This window comes from Octodon degus, unplaced genomic scaffold (genome assembly GCF_000260255.1).
Source record: "Octodon degus isolate 3935 unplaced genomic scaffold, OctDeg1.0 scaffold00190, whole genome shotgun sequence".
Classification (NCBI taxonomy): domain Eukaryota; kingdom Metazoa; phylum Chordata; class Mammalia; order Rodentia; family Octodontidae; genus Octodon; species Octodon degus.
In genome coordinates, this window is record NW_004524766.1 from 254163 (window position 1) to 272266 (window position 18104).

At 40.2% G+C, this 18104-nt stretch overlaps 1 pseudogene; it reads left to right on the forward strand.

The window, feature by feature from the left end:
* The first annotated feature begins 8369 nt into the window (after window positions 1–8369).
* LOC101593278 lies at window positions 8370–8986 on the forward strand (annotated as a pseudogene).
* The last annotated feature ends 9118 nt before the right edge of the window (window positions 8987–18104 follow it).

Genomic DNA, 18104 nt, shown 5'->3' on the forward strand with positions numbered 1-18104 from the left:
AGCAGTTGGAATGCTGCCCAAGTTTCTCCTCCCTCACAGCGGATGGTAGAGTAAGACACTCTGTAATCATCTAGCACAATTCCAATACAAATACCTTTTCATGATAATTTTTAAGTCACAATTATCTAAATAATTGATTTGCTTCTTTCAAAAACATGAGCACTTATGAGTGAATTAACACTAGGAATGCTGCTGGGTGGTTGTGCCAGGCTTCTGGCTTTTCTACTGTTGAAAGACACCAGCCCTGAGCACTAGCATTTAAAGAAAGAGAATTAATAGAGCTCATGGTTCTAAGAGACATGGTGTTTGGTGCTGGCTACAAGATGGAAACCTCATTGTGCAAGGCCATGGGAAAGCAAAATTGCTAGTTCATCGTTATCACAGGAAAACAGATCAGGGAATAATGTCAGAGAGGATTAGACAAAGGACCATGCATAGTATCTAAGACCAGGCCACATTCCCAGCACCTCTGACTTCCAGGCCCAAATTTAAATTTTCCACTTTTTTTCCCCCACTCTGCATTTTGTGACTGATTCTCACTACAAATCTGGCTAAAAGCAGCCAGCAGTTCCCAGGCTGCAGTCGGAATGTTGGGGTATCTTGAAATTTTCTTCAACTTATTAATTAATCTGCTTCCCTTAATTTCAGTTTCCTGTGAAGTCTCAGGACACAAGCAAAACATAGAGAAAATTTCTACCAGAGTACAACATGCATGACTTTGGGACCAACTGCTAATGGAGAATTTGCTCGCAACCGGAACATTCTATGCCTCATGTTTTAAAGTCCGCATTCCTCTCTAGCTGTAACCAGACTCATCTTCTGTGGTCTGTTTTCACTGTTCTAGGACTTCTCCAGCCTGCCTCTCCAAAGCTTCCCAGCCTCTTCTGGCAAACTAGTTTAGAGGCTTCTATACCACATGATCAGGTAAAGTTCTGGTAACTACTCAACTTCTTCAGGACCAAGTTTTTGCATCATCTAGCTTTCCTGTTGCTCAGCACAATACCAGACAATCACTATTTCAAGGAAGAAAGGATTCATTTGGTTCATGGTTTGGAGAAATCAATCCTGAGTCAGCTGGCTCCATGGCAGCAATATCATGGGAGAAGTACATGGTATAGTATAGCTGCTCATTTCGCGGCAGCCAGGGAGCAGTGCCAGAGAGGAATTGACAAGTTGCTGTCTAGTAGCCAAGACCAGGCCTCTGTGACCCACCTAGTCATACCCAGGCATATATCTTATTAATCGGCTAGGTATTTCTTAATTAGAATTAATGGCCTTAGAGATAGCTCAGCAGCTTAAGCACCTACCTGGCAAGTGTAAGGTCTGGAGTTTGACTCCCAGTACCAAAAAAAGCAACGAACTAATGGTCAAGGAAGTAAATTAAGAATAAAAGATATAGTTTTTGCCTTCATCACTTACCATCAAATGTGAATGGAGTTTGGTGGAAAAGCATGTAAATTTAAGTGTAGTTCAATGTGTTATTAGAAATATTTCCATATTGGCTGTGCCATGTGGGGCAACTTAGGGGAGTGGAGAGTGAGGGACAGCAGTGGGTAGATCATCTCATGTTCTCCTAAAGCGAGGGCCTCATGGAAATGTTATAAAAACAAGGCTTCATGAAGGCAGCGCTCCCACAAGCTTATCAGTGCTCCTTGTAAAAATGCTTCATGAATCACAGTCACAGGAATCAGAACTTTATTTTAATTATTATCTGCATTCTCACCTTGAGCAAATCAGTATTTCCTCATCAGTGACTTTTAGATCTATGGCGTGCCTAATGCCTTCGCACTTTCCCCCCTACTGTCCAATCTATTCTCATTTAGTTCTCAGGAGAATTTTCAAAGCAAGTAGTATTTTCTTATTCAAGCTGAGGCTCTTGTACACCATTCAAGTTATAAGTGAGGCTACTGATCAGTTTTCTGAATGACTAAGGCTATTCATTGGTTTGCTAGAAATAGACAAATTATTGACACCCGAGAAGGCTTAGAGATTTGTCCTGGGCCATATATGTTTGACATTCAAGTAAGACAATGGCCTTGGAACAGGTTAATTTAAGTGAGGAAATGCATTCATTTATTTTTAGAGGAGGCCATAGCTTAGCTTGGGGCTCCTTTCATGCAAAGCAAGCAGCAAAAATAGACAAGGATAACCCCCATCTCTGGGTGTGTGCTTTGAAATTTTTTGAACGGTAATCTGTCTTTTGTTGCTATTACTTCTTTGGAGGGTCTGTCTGTCCTGAAGGTGGAGAACTCAGGCTTTGGAAGAGCCAGATCTGAGCCTGTGTTCTTTTTTTTGTCACTCACTGTCTTCATGGGCTGGGGCAACCCAGCCATGCTTTGCTGGCCTCTTTGTTTTTCTGTCAAGTGAAGACAGAAATGCGTGATGGTTGCAGATGTGACCCCCTCAGCACAGAACACAACTTAAAATAAACATTAGAAATTTCTAATGTTAATTAGAAAAAGTGGAAAGCAGGGGTAGAAGTTGAATATCTTTTCCATTCAGTGTTTGTCAGAGTTCTCCAAAGAAACAGAGCCGATAGAGATTTACTGTGTTTTGAAGGATAGATCTATCTGATTACCTGATTACTCAGCCAGCAAGTCAAAGGCCCCCGAAGGAGCCTTTGCTCTCTTCCGCAGGGCCCCTCCTTACTTGGGGGAGATTAGACCTGTAACTGATTTGACCAGGCTCACCCACATCAGGGTTTGTTCAAAGTCCTCTGAGTAAAATGTTAATTTCATCCAAAACCAACATTATAGAAAAATTCACAGTATTTCTTGACCAAATAGCTGGCTGGGCACTTTAGTTTAGCTAAATTGACCAATAAATCGTACCATTCTGGTTCTAAAGCACCTTGAGCATGCATTAAAGAAAATCTCAGTGTTTTGTGTAGTACTAGCGAGATTAGCATTTCATACACAGAATTTAGCCAGACATTATTTTGGCAGGATCGGATGCAAATCACCTTTTCTTTTTCTTTGTTAATAATGCTTCGCAGGCATTCTCTGTGATGGAAGGTTTATCACTTTTCCTTCATAATCTACTTCCAGCTGTGGACATTCGATGGCTCTCACATCCTACCCTCTTCCAAAGTAATAACAGCTACCTTGTTCCCAGACTAATTAAAGAGGCAACCAGTCAGCCATTGCTGCTTACATTTAACTCACTCATCTTTCTCCTGAGCAGTGACATTCCCTTCAGTAGCAACAGCTGACCCTTAGTGGTTGTTAATGTTATTTCAATCCTGGCCCTGGAATCCAGGTTTGTTTTGGAATGAGCCACGTGGGATGCAATCAGCAGGTGTGGAGGCCCTTCAATTGGGGCTTTGGTGGTTTGGAGCGATCTGAGGAAGCTACTTTCAGGGCACACTCTTGTGTCAGAGGCAGCAGAGACAGCTGAGGTATACCATCAATCTCCCGCTTGATGGGTGACAGGTCCCAGCACCCGGGGCACTCTCACCAGAACAGTTTGGCTGTAGAAAGTGGTGTAATTTGCCTGGTGCTGTGGTACATGTTATTAAAACTGCGGTTTAATGCTGTTTTCCAAGGAGGTTTTCTCTGGTGTTTTTTCCATCCAGGGAAATGTGGTACTAGAAATGATCACAGTCCTGGCAATTTTCTTTGAAAATGGTAAACTTTTGTAGAGTTTATTCTCTTTTCTATTAGGGTCGATAATGAGCAATTGTGAGGATTATTAAACACTCCTAGCTTTCAGTAGGAACTTATTTAGCACAGATGTTTCTATAATTGCAGTACACTGGGAAAATTCACAGTGTTCAATGGCCCAAAACTCATTATTACTTATTACTTCTACCTGTGTGTTGTGGCACTAGTAAACTGGGCCGAAATGTTTAATTTAGCAGAGGCGATAGCTGTGGAGCTTAGCTATTTTAGAAAGACTACTGAGAAGAGATTATTAGATGTTCTCCCAAACTTTTATCCTTACCTGTCTTTTAGCCATTACCTGGCACTATGACATATTCCTTTATATAAGTTCAGACCACATCACTAGATCCCTGCAGACACTTCCATAATCTATAGCTATACATAAACAATATATAGAATTTTAGACGTTTAAAACAAACAGCCTAGCTAATAGTTGTGGTTTTCAGAGGATAAGAAACAGAACATGGGGCTGGCCAAGTAGCTCAGCAGGTTAAAGTGTGTGCAAACAGGCACAGGGACCAGGGGTTCGACCCCTAGGCCTGCCATGCCAGCCCCACCTCCGGGGGCTCACTGCAATGGCATTTGAAAATGGGTGTGGTGGTGCATGACTGTAATCCCAGCTTTTGGGAGGCTATAAACAGGAGAATCACTATGAGTCTGATCTAGTAGTGAGACCCTGAATACCCTGTGTTCAGACCCTTCTCTAAAATACAAAAAAGAGAACATGTTCAACTCTATCTAGCTTTCTATTATTTCTTAACACAACAATCTTCCTTATCACAGCAGCATCTCTTATATTTTTAATGAAAGCTTTGTACTGCATATTATGAACAGGACTTTGGGAGATGCATAAAAACGCTTCTAAATGGCTCCTTCAGAGAGTACAAAACTTTCTCGTAGCACTAGTTTTCTCTATTCTTGAAATCAAGAGTGTAAGAAATTGTCCATTGCATTTTTTATTTCTGGAAGCTGAGCAGTGTGTTTTGGCTTAGTTGCAAGCTGTGGAGAAGTCTGGTAAGTGCACCTGCGTGACGTTAGCTTAGGTGCTTCTCCCTTAAGGGTGCCAAGATGCATCCGAGACAGTCTTGGTTTTATGCCATGAACCCCAGCTCTTACCTCCCAAGAGTCCCTCCTAGTCACCAGTAAAGAGGGTTTGTGGGTCACTGTCTTCCTGACTCCCCCAGATTCCTGTGTTTTGTTAATGGTGCAGCGACTGTCACCAGGGTTGAAGTTTTCTTGGGCTGGCAGGAGAGTGCTCCTTCTGTCCACTGTACCTGAAGGAGACTGGAACTTCCAATCCTAACATCGGCATGAAAATGGACATGAGTTTAAGGACAAGTCTTATATGTTTGAACCAATCATAGAAGCTATCAGAGACTAAAGAAGCCAAGTCATTAGGTTTGGAATTAGATCTCAAATATGTCACATATTTAATCTCAGAGCAGGGCCAGAAAGTTTTGCTTTTCATGTGAATTTGCTCATAATAAATTAATCTAGATCTATTTGTCTGACCATGATTAAAAACAACATTATTTATAAAATAATGGACATGTTGGTATGGATAATGCAGACATACGCTTGTACCTTTATCTGGATAATCTGTCAGCATATTTTTAGGGCTAATTTTCAACATTTATTCTTCGCATCAATAATTTCAATTTTCTCTTGAATACAGAATACAAATTCAGAGGGTAATGCCCTCTTTTGTGATTCCTTTGCATTTTGTGCATGGAAAATAAGTAGTCTTTGAAAATACTGGAATTTTACTCCTTTTTTTAAACTTTATTTTGACCAGTAAGTTATACACAACAAAGAATATTACAGTTTGTATATCACAGAAAGCACATGGAAATATTTCAGTAAAGGAATCCTTCCGATTTCATTACCTTGGGGGCAGTAATCTGAATAATGTCCATTTTGGAATCTTCCCATCCTGTTCTTCTGTGGGTGCGGACATAAGGGTGAGTGCCATGACTTTGGTCAGATCTCTTTTCTTTAACAGTGAAGAGAAAAGCATTGAGCCTTTGGAACTAAATTACAAGCAAATACTTTAAATTATAGGTATGAATTTAAGATGCACATTTTCCAGTATGTTAAAGATTAAATTAATTATGCTTTTGTGTCAGAATTCCAAACCAATGGGAGCCAAAGTTATTCCATACATAAGTAAACAAAGATTTGTTCCACTACTTAAAGTGCGGAATAAAATTGTGCATGTCAATTTATTTTTAATTGTAGCAAGGCATCTCAAGGTTAAGGTATTTATGAAAACCATCTCATTAGTATTCAAACCTTCTAGTTTTCAGGGCTTTCTAGTAAGATCTAAAATAGTTAATCCACTTGATCATGAAAACAAACTATTCAGAATCAAGAAATAGCCTCCATATTATTTGTAGTTTCTAGCTTCAAATAGCACTTGGGAGCACAGAGGTCTGAAAAATGTAAAAACTAATTAAAAGTTTTTACCAGAGTTATTTGAAGAGCAGCTTAGCCTCAGTTTGACTCTCTGCAGAGGGATCAGAATTTTAAAATAGTTGGGCAGAAGAAATGCTGGCCTCCTTAGAATTTTGTTTGCATATTTTCGTTTCTCATTCATTTGCACTTGATTTTTGGAAGCTCTAAATCAGATTTTTCTTTGAGATGGAAAGTCAGTGACAGCGACAAATCCAAAGCTAGTGACACTTGCACACAATATGCCAGGCTCAGAGGCTCAGAGGAAGTTATCAGCATTTCTTCTGCACTGCCTTGTGCTGAAATTCTTCTCACCCATCCCTTCTCTGGAATACGTGTGTTGAAGAGTCGCAATAATAACTACTCTGCCAATTAAGGTGTTCTACCTAGGGCCAGCCAGAGCTTAGTGTGGGGACAAGGTCACTTGCTGGGATGGAGTTGTAGTTTCCCCAATTACTAGTAGTTCCACTACCTCTTCTAACTTGTCAAATAATGAGGAGACTTTGAAGGCTAAATCCAGCAGTAGCTCCTAGCGGGGTTAATGCCGAGTGAATGACAATGATACCTCAGGAGTGAGAGGCTGACAATCTCTGTCAAGCTCTGTTCACAAGGATGACGAAGTTCATTGCTACTCAGGACTACTTGCGAAAGGTAGCAGCAGGCTTGGTCTTCTTAGGGAGATGGGGCCACATTCCTCAGTTTGCCAGAGTTCATTAACTCCTTCATGGCCCCACGTGACATGAGCACAACGTGGTGTCTTACTGGCAGAGGGCAGATGGTCTTCAGTGGAGGGGCAGCTCATTCGCCAAACCATGTCACCTCCAGTTTATTTCTCAGGTCTTGACTTCCTAGGTGGTGGCTTTTTCTTCTGGTTTTTAAATGTCGTGTTCAGTGGTGAATAATAGTGGTTATGCAATCATTTTTAGTACACATTAGCCACACAACTGAGCATACAAAGATAACAAAATTATGGTCCCCAATGATAGGCAGAAAGGGTTTATACCAGTGCTAACAATTTTCACCGCTGACTCTACTGGTAAATCACTTAACTGCACATTGAAGACACAAATAACTCAGTGAAAAGCCCTATAAAATTATTCTATGATTAGCCAATAGACATTTGTAGGAAATTGACTAGATGGCCTGAAAACTAATAGCTCCCAAGCCTAAAGTGCATTTTTAAAACTTGAGCTCAAAGCTGAGTCTGTAATGTAGCAAAGGACTTTTAATGATTAAACTCGTTGCATGTGCCCTCCTTTCACTCATGTTTATTTAGTGAAATAATGAAGGAGACTGCTGTCCTTTGATTCTGTTTGGCTCATCTGTGTCAAAATGAGGAAAGGAAATGGCCTGTTTCGCTCCTGGGGAGATTCTGACTCACTCCCCAAGTTTTGTTGCAGTTTGCTTTGGATAAATGGATGAATCCTTTCTGGGTGATGACAAATATATAAACAAATATTTAAAGAGATGCAAATACTACATCTTAGTCACCCCAGCACGAGACACTTGTTCAAATACGAAGATCAGATTTTTTTTTCTTGCTGAGAATAAAACACTGCATAGTCAAGATTATTTTATGAAAAAAATAGCTGAATACAAAATAGATAAATATATTTTGACTCTGTGGAATAGATTTCTTTTCAGAATTTTTTAATTCTTAGGCTCCAAAATATTACTTTTCTTTTTGCTTTTGAAACATGTGGTAAACTGATTAAGAGCTAGGAGGGCATTTTCTCACGTTTTTAATATTTATGTCCCAGCATGAGTGCCTGTAATGATCTTCCAGGTTTTAAGTTCCCCAAGAAAAATCAGATAATACAGAGTAGGTCTCGTTACAAAAATTTAAATTTGAAAAAATGAACAGAATTTCAGTTGGACAACATATTTATGTATTTGAAAGTGATTCTTCTTCTTCTTCTTTTTTTTTTTTTTTGAAAGTGATTCTTCTTAATATTCCTTAAGATTTTATCTGCTGTGTGGGATATTTTCTAGGTTGTGAGGTTGTACTTACCATCTCATTGCTTATTGAGAATTATGCTGATTGTCAGTTGCCAATGCTACATCAAATAGGGCAAGATGAGATTGTGAACTTGATCGATAACTGCTTCTGAGGCATTGGTCTGCATGGGATTCTCTCTATATATCTTGCCTTTTCAGAACAGGGTTTTCCTTTTTGACAAAACTCATTTTCTGGCCTGGCTTGGGGCGGCTACCGCTGCGGTCTCTGGCCAGTGTGCATTCCATGCATCCATTAGCATGGGGAATATCTTCTCAAACCTCTTCAAGGGTCTTTTCTGCAAAAAAAGAAATACACATTCTCATGGTGGGCTCAGATGCTGCTGGAAAGACAATGATTCTTTATAAACTGAAGTTTGATGAAATTGGGACCGCCATTCCTACCACAGGGTTCAGTGTGGAGACTGTTGAATACAAGGACATCAGCTTCACCGTGTGGGATGTGGGTGGTCAGGACAAGATTCGACCACTGTGGCGCCACTCCTTTCAGAACACCCAAGGCTTGATCTTTGTGGCGGACAGCAATGACAGAAAGCACATGAACGAGGCCTGTGAGGAGCTCATAAGGATGCTGGCTGAGGCCGAGCTCAGGGACACTGTCCTCCTCATGTTTGCGAACAAGCAGGACCTCCCAACACCACGAGTGCAGCTGAAATCACAGACAAGCTGGGGCTGCACTCTCTATGCCACAGGAACTGGTACATTCAAGCCACCTGGGCCACCGTGGGGACGGGCTCTGTGAAGGGCTGGACTGGCTCTCCAATCAGCTCTGGAACCAGAACCCCTCCCCTCACTTCCTCCTTCTCTGCCCTCCGCTTTCCTCTCATGTGGCAAACGTTGCAGCTCTGTGGTCCTGAGTGCCAGAAGCTGTCTCCGCGGGTTGGTCACAGTGTGCACGCATCGTGCTGTACACATGCAGATGCAGCCTGCAGTCAGGTTGCTATTTAATGTAAGTAGTTTCTGTTCCCACTGAGGCAGTTTCTGGTACTCCTATGCAATACTACTGAGGTTTTTTTTTATTGTAAAGAAAAAAATCAACTCCCTGTTAGTACTGAGAAGGGATTTGGGTGAATGGGCACCTGGCCTCCAGAAGCCACTGAGCTGCAGATTGGTGTCAGGATCCATTTGGTGGCTGGTGTGTAACACAAACTCAGTACATTTTTTAAAATAGTTAAAAATTACAAGGTGAGGAGAACATGTGGACACACAGAAGGGAGCCTATTTCTAGTACAGTTCGGCCTGGTCATCAGATCAGCTGTTCCTCTGGGAACTCCAGAGATGTGATGAACAAATGGCATCCACTGCACAGTCACAGTCGAGACCCTGTGGCCCGCCTGTCTTTGGGTCACCTGCATTCCTTAGCATCATGCTGGTACTCATGGTAATGGGGAGGGTTATGAGGGGTAAGGGTCCCACCCTACCCCTTGGTCAGCCTGCAGCTGGAGTGACAGCCTGTTCCTAGTGCCCACTCATGACTTGTGTTGGTCAAAGTCTGGGTCTCACCAGCAGGAATGCATGCAAGCTGGGTCAGTTGATCCACTCCAGACCACAGTCCCAGAGCACCCTCACCTCCATGTGTGAAGTGCCTTTCTCTCTTAGCCTGCCAGGGTCTGATTTGCCATCAGAAAAGATGACCTCTACTTTTTTCTTTTGTATGTTGATAAACACTGAAGAAGCTGGAGCTGTTAAATTTACCTTGGGAAACTCCAGAGCTGGTTTATTTGGTGCTGTGGAACCTCTTAGTGCTTTCAATACATGATTAGTAATCAACCGTTTTGTATACTTGTTTTCAGTTTTCATTTTGACAAGCACTGTCATTATAGCTATTAGAATAAAGTCTCTTTAACTATTTAAAAAACCTCATTTTCTTTCCTAACTGATTCCAGTTCATATTATTAGAAAGCCTTGGACAAAATATAAGCAAAATGCTTTCTTTTGAGAACAAATCCTAAGGTTGGGTCCTAATGAGCAGGTGCTCTTAGTCCTCAGAGTAGAGTTTACTTCTCTTCTTTTGACACTTTGTTGGGGATTCAGTTCAATCTCTTGCACCTCTACAGATAAACTCTCTGCCCAGTATCCAGTGTGGACAGTGGAGTCCCGCACTCTGCTATCGCTGTCCTGTCCTCGTTTTAGAGACCCTCTCTCCTTCTCTTCACTCCCCATGACTTTCCTTTTTCTGCTGTCTGATTCACTGAATGTTTCCTGCTTTTTCCCCTCAGAGTCCTGAATGTCACGTGGCTAAGTGGACAAACAGATTGAAGCTAATCTGTTCCTGAGATTCCATTCCAGGTTGGCTTGGTGTGTATTTTAAAGTTTTGGGAGCTGGTACCTGTTCCAAATATCCTTCCCACATGTATCTGTATAAAGAGCTGATGGTGCTCATGGGAGGTGATAGAGCACATAGCCTTGGGTCAGGAGGCCTTCCATGACCTCTGCCACAATACACTGGGCCTAGCTGCCCACCACAGGTCATTTTTTTGGTGATTCTAAGAAGCATATTTCAGGGCCATCTTTCTTCACATTCTCAGCTTTCAGCGTTCTGCAGATATCCTGAGGGTGTGGAGCCAACTCTATCCAGGTTGTGTAGGGCTACGAGGGATGGGTGATTGTTTCAATTGCTTCTTGTGGAACATTCTCTTTTAAAGCAACTTCCAGGTGTTTCCCATAATGTGGCTGCTGCAAAAAGTAGAGAAATAAGCATCAAATAATTTTAAAGATGTAAAACTAAAAGCAGATCATTTCTATGCAATTTTTGTAAGCAGGCATGAGTTGGACCAATCTTCTGAACATGCCCACTACTCTAAACTGGTCGTTTAATGATGAAAACAGATGTCACGTTGATGATCTCAGATACACAATAACAATTATGAGTGGTTAATTCTCAAAGCAGCTCTGAGAAGTGATATTGTTATTATTGATACGCTGCCATTGAAAAAATGTAGGTTCAGTACTGCTAGGTGAGGTCCTTATACACATATGATATAGAAATGGAACCAGAACCTGCATGCTCATGGTCTAAGGTGTGTATCCGCCTGTTTTGAGGATCACCCCATGCTCCAGTTGTCTGTGACACCTTTGGGCCTGGGCCTTGCTCTGTCATGCTGTGCAGTGAACTGGCAAAATTCCTTACTAACAAGTACCTGGTCTGAACCTGGAATCTGCTCAGCTGCTCTCCTTAGGTAAGAAAAACTGTCTCTTTAAGATGTTAGGTCCTATCCATTTCCTCCAATGGGTTAGGTTATTGTGTCAGAGTATGTTATGCAGACAGAAGCAAAAGACAGCAGCAAATACCATGTGGTTCTGTGCTCTACAAGGAAGGATAATAAATGTTTTCTGCGAATTTTCTCCAGCACAGAAACCATGGAAGTTAAAATTTCCATGTAAATTGTTGAAGCTTGTTTCTTCTGTGTTACCACAAGTTTTTGGGAACCTAGATAAAAAAACAGTTCAGGTTTACTGAGAAGTTATGCATAACTATCTATGTTTAGGAATTCGGGCCATTCAAAGAGATAAAAATGTGTTATATGCATACATTAAAATGCCATTAATAAGGGCTGGTGAGATAGCTCAGCAAACTAAGCACCTGCTTAAGCAAGCACAGGGACCAAGGTTTGACCCCGGGTACTGCATCCTGAGCCAGCCCTGCCACTGGGGAGTGCTGAGCCCGTGACAGAAATGGTGTAGTGGCGCAGGCCTGTAATCCCAGTGGTGGGGAGGCTGAAAGCAGGAGCAGTACTAAGAGTCTGAGCTGAGTAGTGAAACCCTGTTCCAAATATGTAAATTAAAAAATAAAAGAAGAAAATGCCATTAATGAAAGCAACATTTCATAAAATTAATAAGCACTAATAGAGCCTGCATTGAAAAAAAAATAAATAGGTGATTTGGACATAGCAATAGCACCAAATGGAACCTGCAAGGCTAATAGGAAATCTAATAATGAAGCACTCATCAATGAAAAGACAAATCTCCAAGAGATTTTTCTTTTTTTTTTAAGAGATTTTTCATAATCATCACATCATTTGAGCCACCCACTTTTTACTTGGATGCTTTTGGGTTTACTTAAAAAACTACCATTTATTAACCTGTACATAAATTATTTATCACATAATCATAAATAAAAATGTGGTGGCTGAATAAAATTCCATGAAAAGAGGAAAAGGAGAAGTCATTTATGTTAAAGAAACCTAAGAAACTTCATATCTTAAACCCCAAGACAGCCTATTCAAATTTAAGTTCATGGTTACAGTTTTTTTATTTAACAAAAGTAAAGGCACAACTTGTTTTTGAGGCTGCAGCTTATGTTTTATCTGCCAAATTCTGTGTGGAGTAATTCTTACAGAACAAATGTCTGTTTGGATTTAGATATAGCCATGAATGTAACACAGGGAAGGGAGGAAGAGGACAGAGAGACATGGAGGGGGAGGGGAAGGAGAGGGGAAGGGGAGGGAAAGGAGAGGGGGAGGGGGAAGGAGAGGGGAGGGGGAGGGGGAGAGGGAAAAGGAGAGGGATTTTGTATTTTCTGTCTTTTTTCTGAAGTTTGCTAATTGGGTCTGCTCTGACTATTATTGGGTTCTGCTTAAGATCAGGCCTTTGTCTTGATACCCAAGTAATTCCTCTTTTAAACAAAACATTGGATATTCATTCAAAAGAAAATGGGTTTTCATCAGTAGACACTGCTTCTTACTATTCCTATTTGAAGATTTCCACTCATCTCTGACATGAAATGCAGGGGTGTTTGCCTCAAGCAAGAATCATTTCATAAATTGAAAGAGTTGACTCTTTAGTGTTATTAAATTAAAGAAGCAATAGTGTATTTTTATTTTAAGAATGATAACATCTTAATTGAATAAGGAGTCCAGAAATGTCACTATCAAGCAAAGAGGAAAAGGAAATATTTGACAACTGAATATGCAAGACAGTAAATTTTGAGTCATGCTTCTTAATAGTTTGGATATCATTTTCCTCTACAAAATGTTCCTTACAGGCAGGATTACACTATCTCTTGGATCTTAGGGATTAGGTGACATGAGAAGTGTATTAATTTGTCCATGCTTGAATGTGAAATATCTAATAAGAATGTGCCATAGCTTTTTAATCACTGGATACATTCTAGTGATATATTCTTACCTACGGAGGAGCTTACCTACTGGAACAACTATCAACTTTATCTGAAATGTTTGAATATTCATGCTCAAAATCAACAATCTTCTTCTTTGAAGTACAGCACCCGTATTTACATGACAATTCAACTAGGCCAAACAATGATGTGCTATGTAAGAAATGAAGTGGGCTGAAATTCAAGGGAATGTCAACTAAACATATAAAAGATTAAAATATTTATATTATGTTAACATGCATAAGTGCCTTTTAAATCATCTTTGCAGAATTTATAGATTGGTCTTGTTTTGTGTTGCAGGAAAAACACCCTGAACTTTTACTAGACTGTGATTGTAGGCTGAACTATTGTGCATTGTTATAAATTAGCTATTCCCCTTTCTTATCTTAGAAAATAAACAGAATATTCTCTCTGTCTCTGTCTGTCTCTGTCTGTTTCTGTCTCTGTCTGTCTCTGTCTCTTTGTTTCTCTCTATCTCTCTGTCTCTGTCTGTCTGTCTGTCTGTCTGTCTGTCTGTCTGTCTCTCTCTCTCTCTCTCTCTCTCTCTCTCTCTCTCTCTCTCTCTCTCTCTCTCTGCCTCCCTCCCCTTTTCTCTCCCTACCCTCCCTCCCAATCTCTATCATTTTCTCCCCCCTTCAAGATTACTACTAGCAAATGACCCTATTACTGGGGACAGGATATGTTCTTTAAAAAGTGTAGGACTTCTGACTGTAAGAAAGAAAATTTTGTATTTTCTTTGGCTTGGGGTTCAAGCTTAGACTTAAAAGGTCAAGTTTAATCCAAAGCTATTTTAATGAATCTCTCATGGAAGTTCAGCATTTTTATTTTCTTTATGAGTTGGTCATTTCAGTGTAAAAATTCCCATCACAGAGCTACATATACAGTGAAGAACCCAAACCTAGAAAACATAATAACAATTGCATAAAATATATTATATGTTCACATATTTTAATATTTTTATTATCACCAATGACAGAGGATGTGTATTCCAATATCCTCCATATGTTCCTGGTGAGCTTGGTGGTCAGGTTGGGGCAAGTCTTCTGAAAGAGCAGTTTACTGTGATTTACCAAGCAGTGCTGCTATAAACAAGCTGTGACAGAATGACACTCATTAAAGACACACAGATGCGGGCATGGGGCACACGCGCCACTCAGCACGCTGGGAGGCTCACAAGCTCTCGTCCAGCACCTCAGACCCCATCTCATGCTGAACGGGGGTGGCTGGAAGTGTACCGCAGAGAGAAGACCCTGACTTCAATCTCTACCATGGCAAAAATAAAAATAAAATAAAAAATATTCAATAATGCTCTTTAAGTGCTATTTTTAATATCATAAATTTAGATATTACCTAAATTTTTTTAAAAGCCAGTGAGTCCATTTCTGTACACAGTAGGATATCATATTGTTCTTATATTTATGTGTAAAAGTACATCCACTAATGTGGACAGATGTTAAAATATCGAGAGAAAAGTACAGCTACCTGAGAAAGGGTTAGTAATAGACACAGTGGGCTGCATGAGAGTAAGAGGGCTTGTGTGATTTTTCTGTAATGAATGGCCTCATCTTACATTAAAAATAATGAAGCTTATTTCTTACAAAAGTGATCCTTTAATTTATAAATTCTCAGAAGCTTATTTAATAAAAGAAGCTTATTTCTTCAAAAAGTGATCCTTTAGTTTCTAAATTCGATCACAAACCAAAATTTCAAGGGAAAAATCTTTTGAACTTGAAGTCAAAATTCTGCACTTTTACTTTTAAATTATTTAGACAATGACAACTTTCCAACAAAGTACAATATATAATTTTTGAACAATTGTGTATTTTTCCAAGGTAGAATCTCTTTTCTGACTTACTTAAGTATACCTAAAACAATGACTGACTATATTGTAGGAAATATTTGATGTTTCATTTAGCTTGATTGTCAAAACATGTAGTGGAATAAATGGCTGCAAACTTAACTGAAGTGTTAGTTTAGCTGCGGTTGTGTGTTAGTTACTATTAACAAATGGTTCTGGGTATAAAGAGGGAAAGTTTTATGTGTAGTGTTTGCTGAATGGCATAGATATTCTCACTAGGGCCAATTTCAAGTTACCAGTGGGGTTTCCCTGATGCAGAAGGGAATTGCATGCCAGTCAGAGGGCTGCACTTGAGAAGGTCTCTGTGAGGGTGAAGTAAAGCAAGTCAAGAATAAAAGCACTGCAGACTCAGGGTTAAACCGAGTCTCAGTTAGGACATGGAAATCTCCCTAAGTAAGGCATGGGAGAAACAAGTGCGAGGAACAGTCACGTAGTTAAATACAATGCATGGGACAGAACTGGGGAATCCATGAGAATGGAAGTGATTGGATTTTGCTGTTCAGAAGAACCAGGGGCAGCACTTGGTAAACAGAGGCATTCCCAACTGTCCTAAGGGATGGGGCCCAGGAAACTGCATTGCAGAGAGACTGCTGGGGACTCTTACCAACCAAGAAACCTTAGATTAGGGTGCAAACACTGTGATCCCATATGATGTTCTGGAGCGAATGCTTAACACTAGGAGATTATCTTATAATTAAAGTGACTATAGAATTTCTCCTGCAAACTAGGAGACTGTTGAATGTGAAATGGAGTATTCGGGGTAGCATTTATAATCCAAGAGTATTCTGGGAAGTGTAGGTAAATGTTGATCCTTCCTGCTTCTAGGTGTCCTCAGGAGACCACAGTTATGTTGGAACTAGAGCTGTCAAGGGGCCGGGGAGATGGCTCTGTGGAATAAGTGCTTCACTGGCAAGTGAAAGGGCTGGAGTTCGTTCAGTCCCTGGTTCCGCCAACAGAAAGAAAGAAAGAAAGAAAGAAAGAAAGAAAGAAAGAAAGAAAGAAAGAAAGAAAGAAAGAAAGCTGTCAAGCCATAGGGTGGGTGAATATGTAGATTCTTTTTCTCATGTTGAGCCCTTTAAAGCAAGTGGAAATCCTCTGGCTTGCTGCAGGGAGGTGTCTTTTTTTTTTTTTTTTTTTTTTGAACCGGGGATTGAACTCAAGCCCTTACACTTGTCAGGGAAGCGCTTATTCCACTGAGCCATCTCCCCAGCCCCAGGTGTCTGGGTTTCCAGAACATGGAAACTGGGTTTTTCACACCATCACATTCAATGTGGTGGAATCTTTCCAAGAATGGGTATAATTTCTAGGATGGAGGACTACAAAATATTTAAGATTTATGTGATGTTTTGTAGTCAGGATGGCCTAGTTCTGAGCAGTATTCCCATGAGCAAGTGTTCTGACTATACTTGCTTAGATGGTGAAATACTGACGTAGAAGAAGCAGAGGAAGAAGAGGATGCTCTACTTGCATCTGGTATGATGTATGATCATTTCAATATTGCATGACTCTATTATGACCCTCTCATTTTCTCCCATAAGAGAACCAGGAGGAATACGGCCCTGCATCAAGTCAATTTTGCTATCTGCAAAGAAAGTTCAGTGTAATTGGGTAAGGCACCAAAACCAAGGTGTGAGTGGGCTACTGAGATGGCAGGGAAGAGATTACTCATGAGAGCGGTGACATTCTCAACCCACCAGCTAGCACCGATGTCCAGCTGCTTGGTATGAGCTTGGTGGTTGGTGTTTTATTAGATGGGGACAATGATTTGAGTCAAATCTTTTTACCCTTGCACTGAGCTAATGCAAGCAGGTGCCCATGTTGGTGTAGCATCTCTCCACACAGAAGTTGTGTCCTGGTAAGTACTGATATTCGGTACAGTTATTCCAAATGGCCCAAACCCATATATACTAAAATCTTACTCTTAAGAAATCATATTACTACTTATTTGTATATACATGCCATTATGATTAATACTAGACTTGAGATAGAAAACAAAGCATTACTGAATTTATAATAGATATTTATTTACATAAAAGCATATATAGTACTTTATCTGTTTCTCAGGAAAGTAATGTGGAATGAGCCATTCAGAGAGAATCCAAACTTTCTCACATTAAAATAGGGCCTCTAGTATGTGATGTTTGAGGACTGTGACACAAAATGTTGTGAGCAAAACCTCAGTGATCTTGTCCATCCCTTGGGTGTGCAATTGGTCTAATAATCTTTGGTTCCTGGATTCTGGGAAAAGGAATAAGAAGGCTTATGTATAAAACATGAATAAGACACAAGAATGACCATTAATGGGAGAGACAATGGGGGCAATGATTTGAGAGCTCAATGAAATGGAAATGAAGACTGATTCTGCAGAGGACCCTGGAGATCATGTCCTGGGCCTTAAAATTTCAAGAGAGAACTGGTCAGGGCAGGCATTGAAAGGTTAACCTTTGAAAGTTATCTATATTTCATAATCCTTTGGCTATAGAATTATGCACTTTTAGGCTGGGGATATAGCTCAGTGGTACAGTGCCTGCCTGGTAAATATGAAGTTGTGGGTTCAATTCCCAGTACTATTTTTTTTAAAAAGATGCATCTTCCTTGGCGCATATTTCCCCACAAGCATCAAGGACATTGCAGGAAGTTTTTTATGATAAATTTACTTATACAGTGTACCTTTTTAAATAAAAAAGATGATTCCTCTTGACCTCATCATATAAAAAGTCTGTAGCTTGTGCAAAATACCCCTGTGGGTAGTAGACAAAGCCAAGTGCAGATGTCCTTTCTCTTTCTGTTAGGTTATTTCATATGAGCTCTTCCTCACCTAGAATTCCAGCCAACACCTGGGTTTATTTAGTAGACTTTCCCACTTTTTTACATTTTTTTTTCTAAGAAAGTTCTATTTCTGCCCTTGTGCAAAGGACACTATTTTCTCATCTCTTCTCTTATGGGTTTATGTAAGTTGACATTTGCTGTGCCTTCTCTCTCACTCTTAGCTATTTGAAAG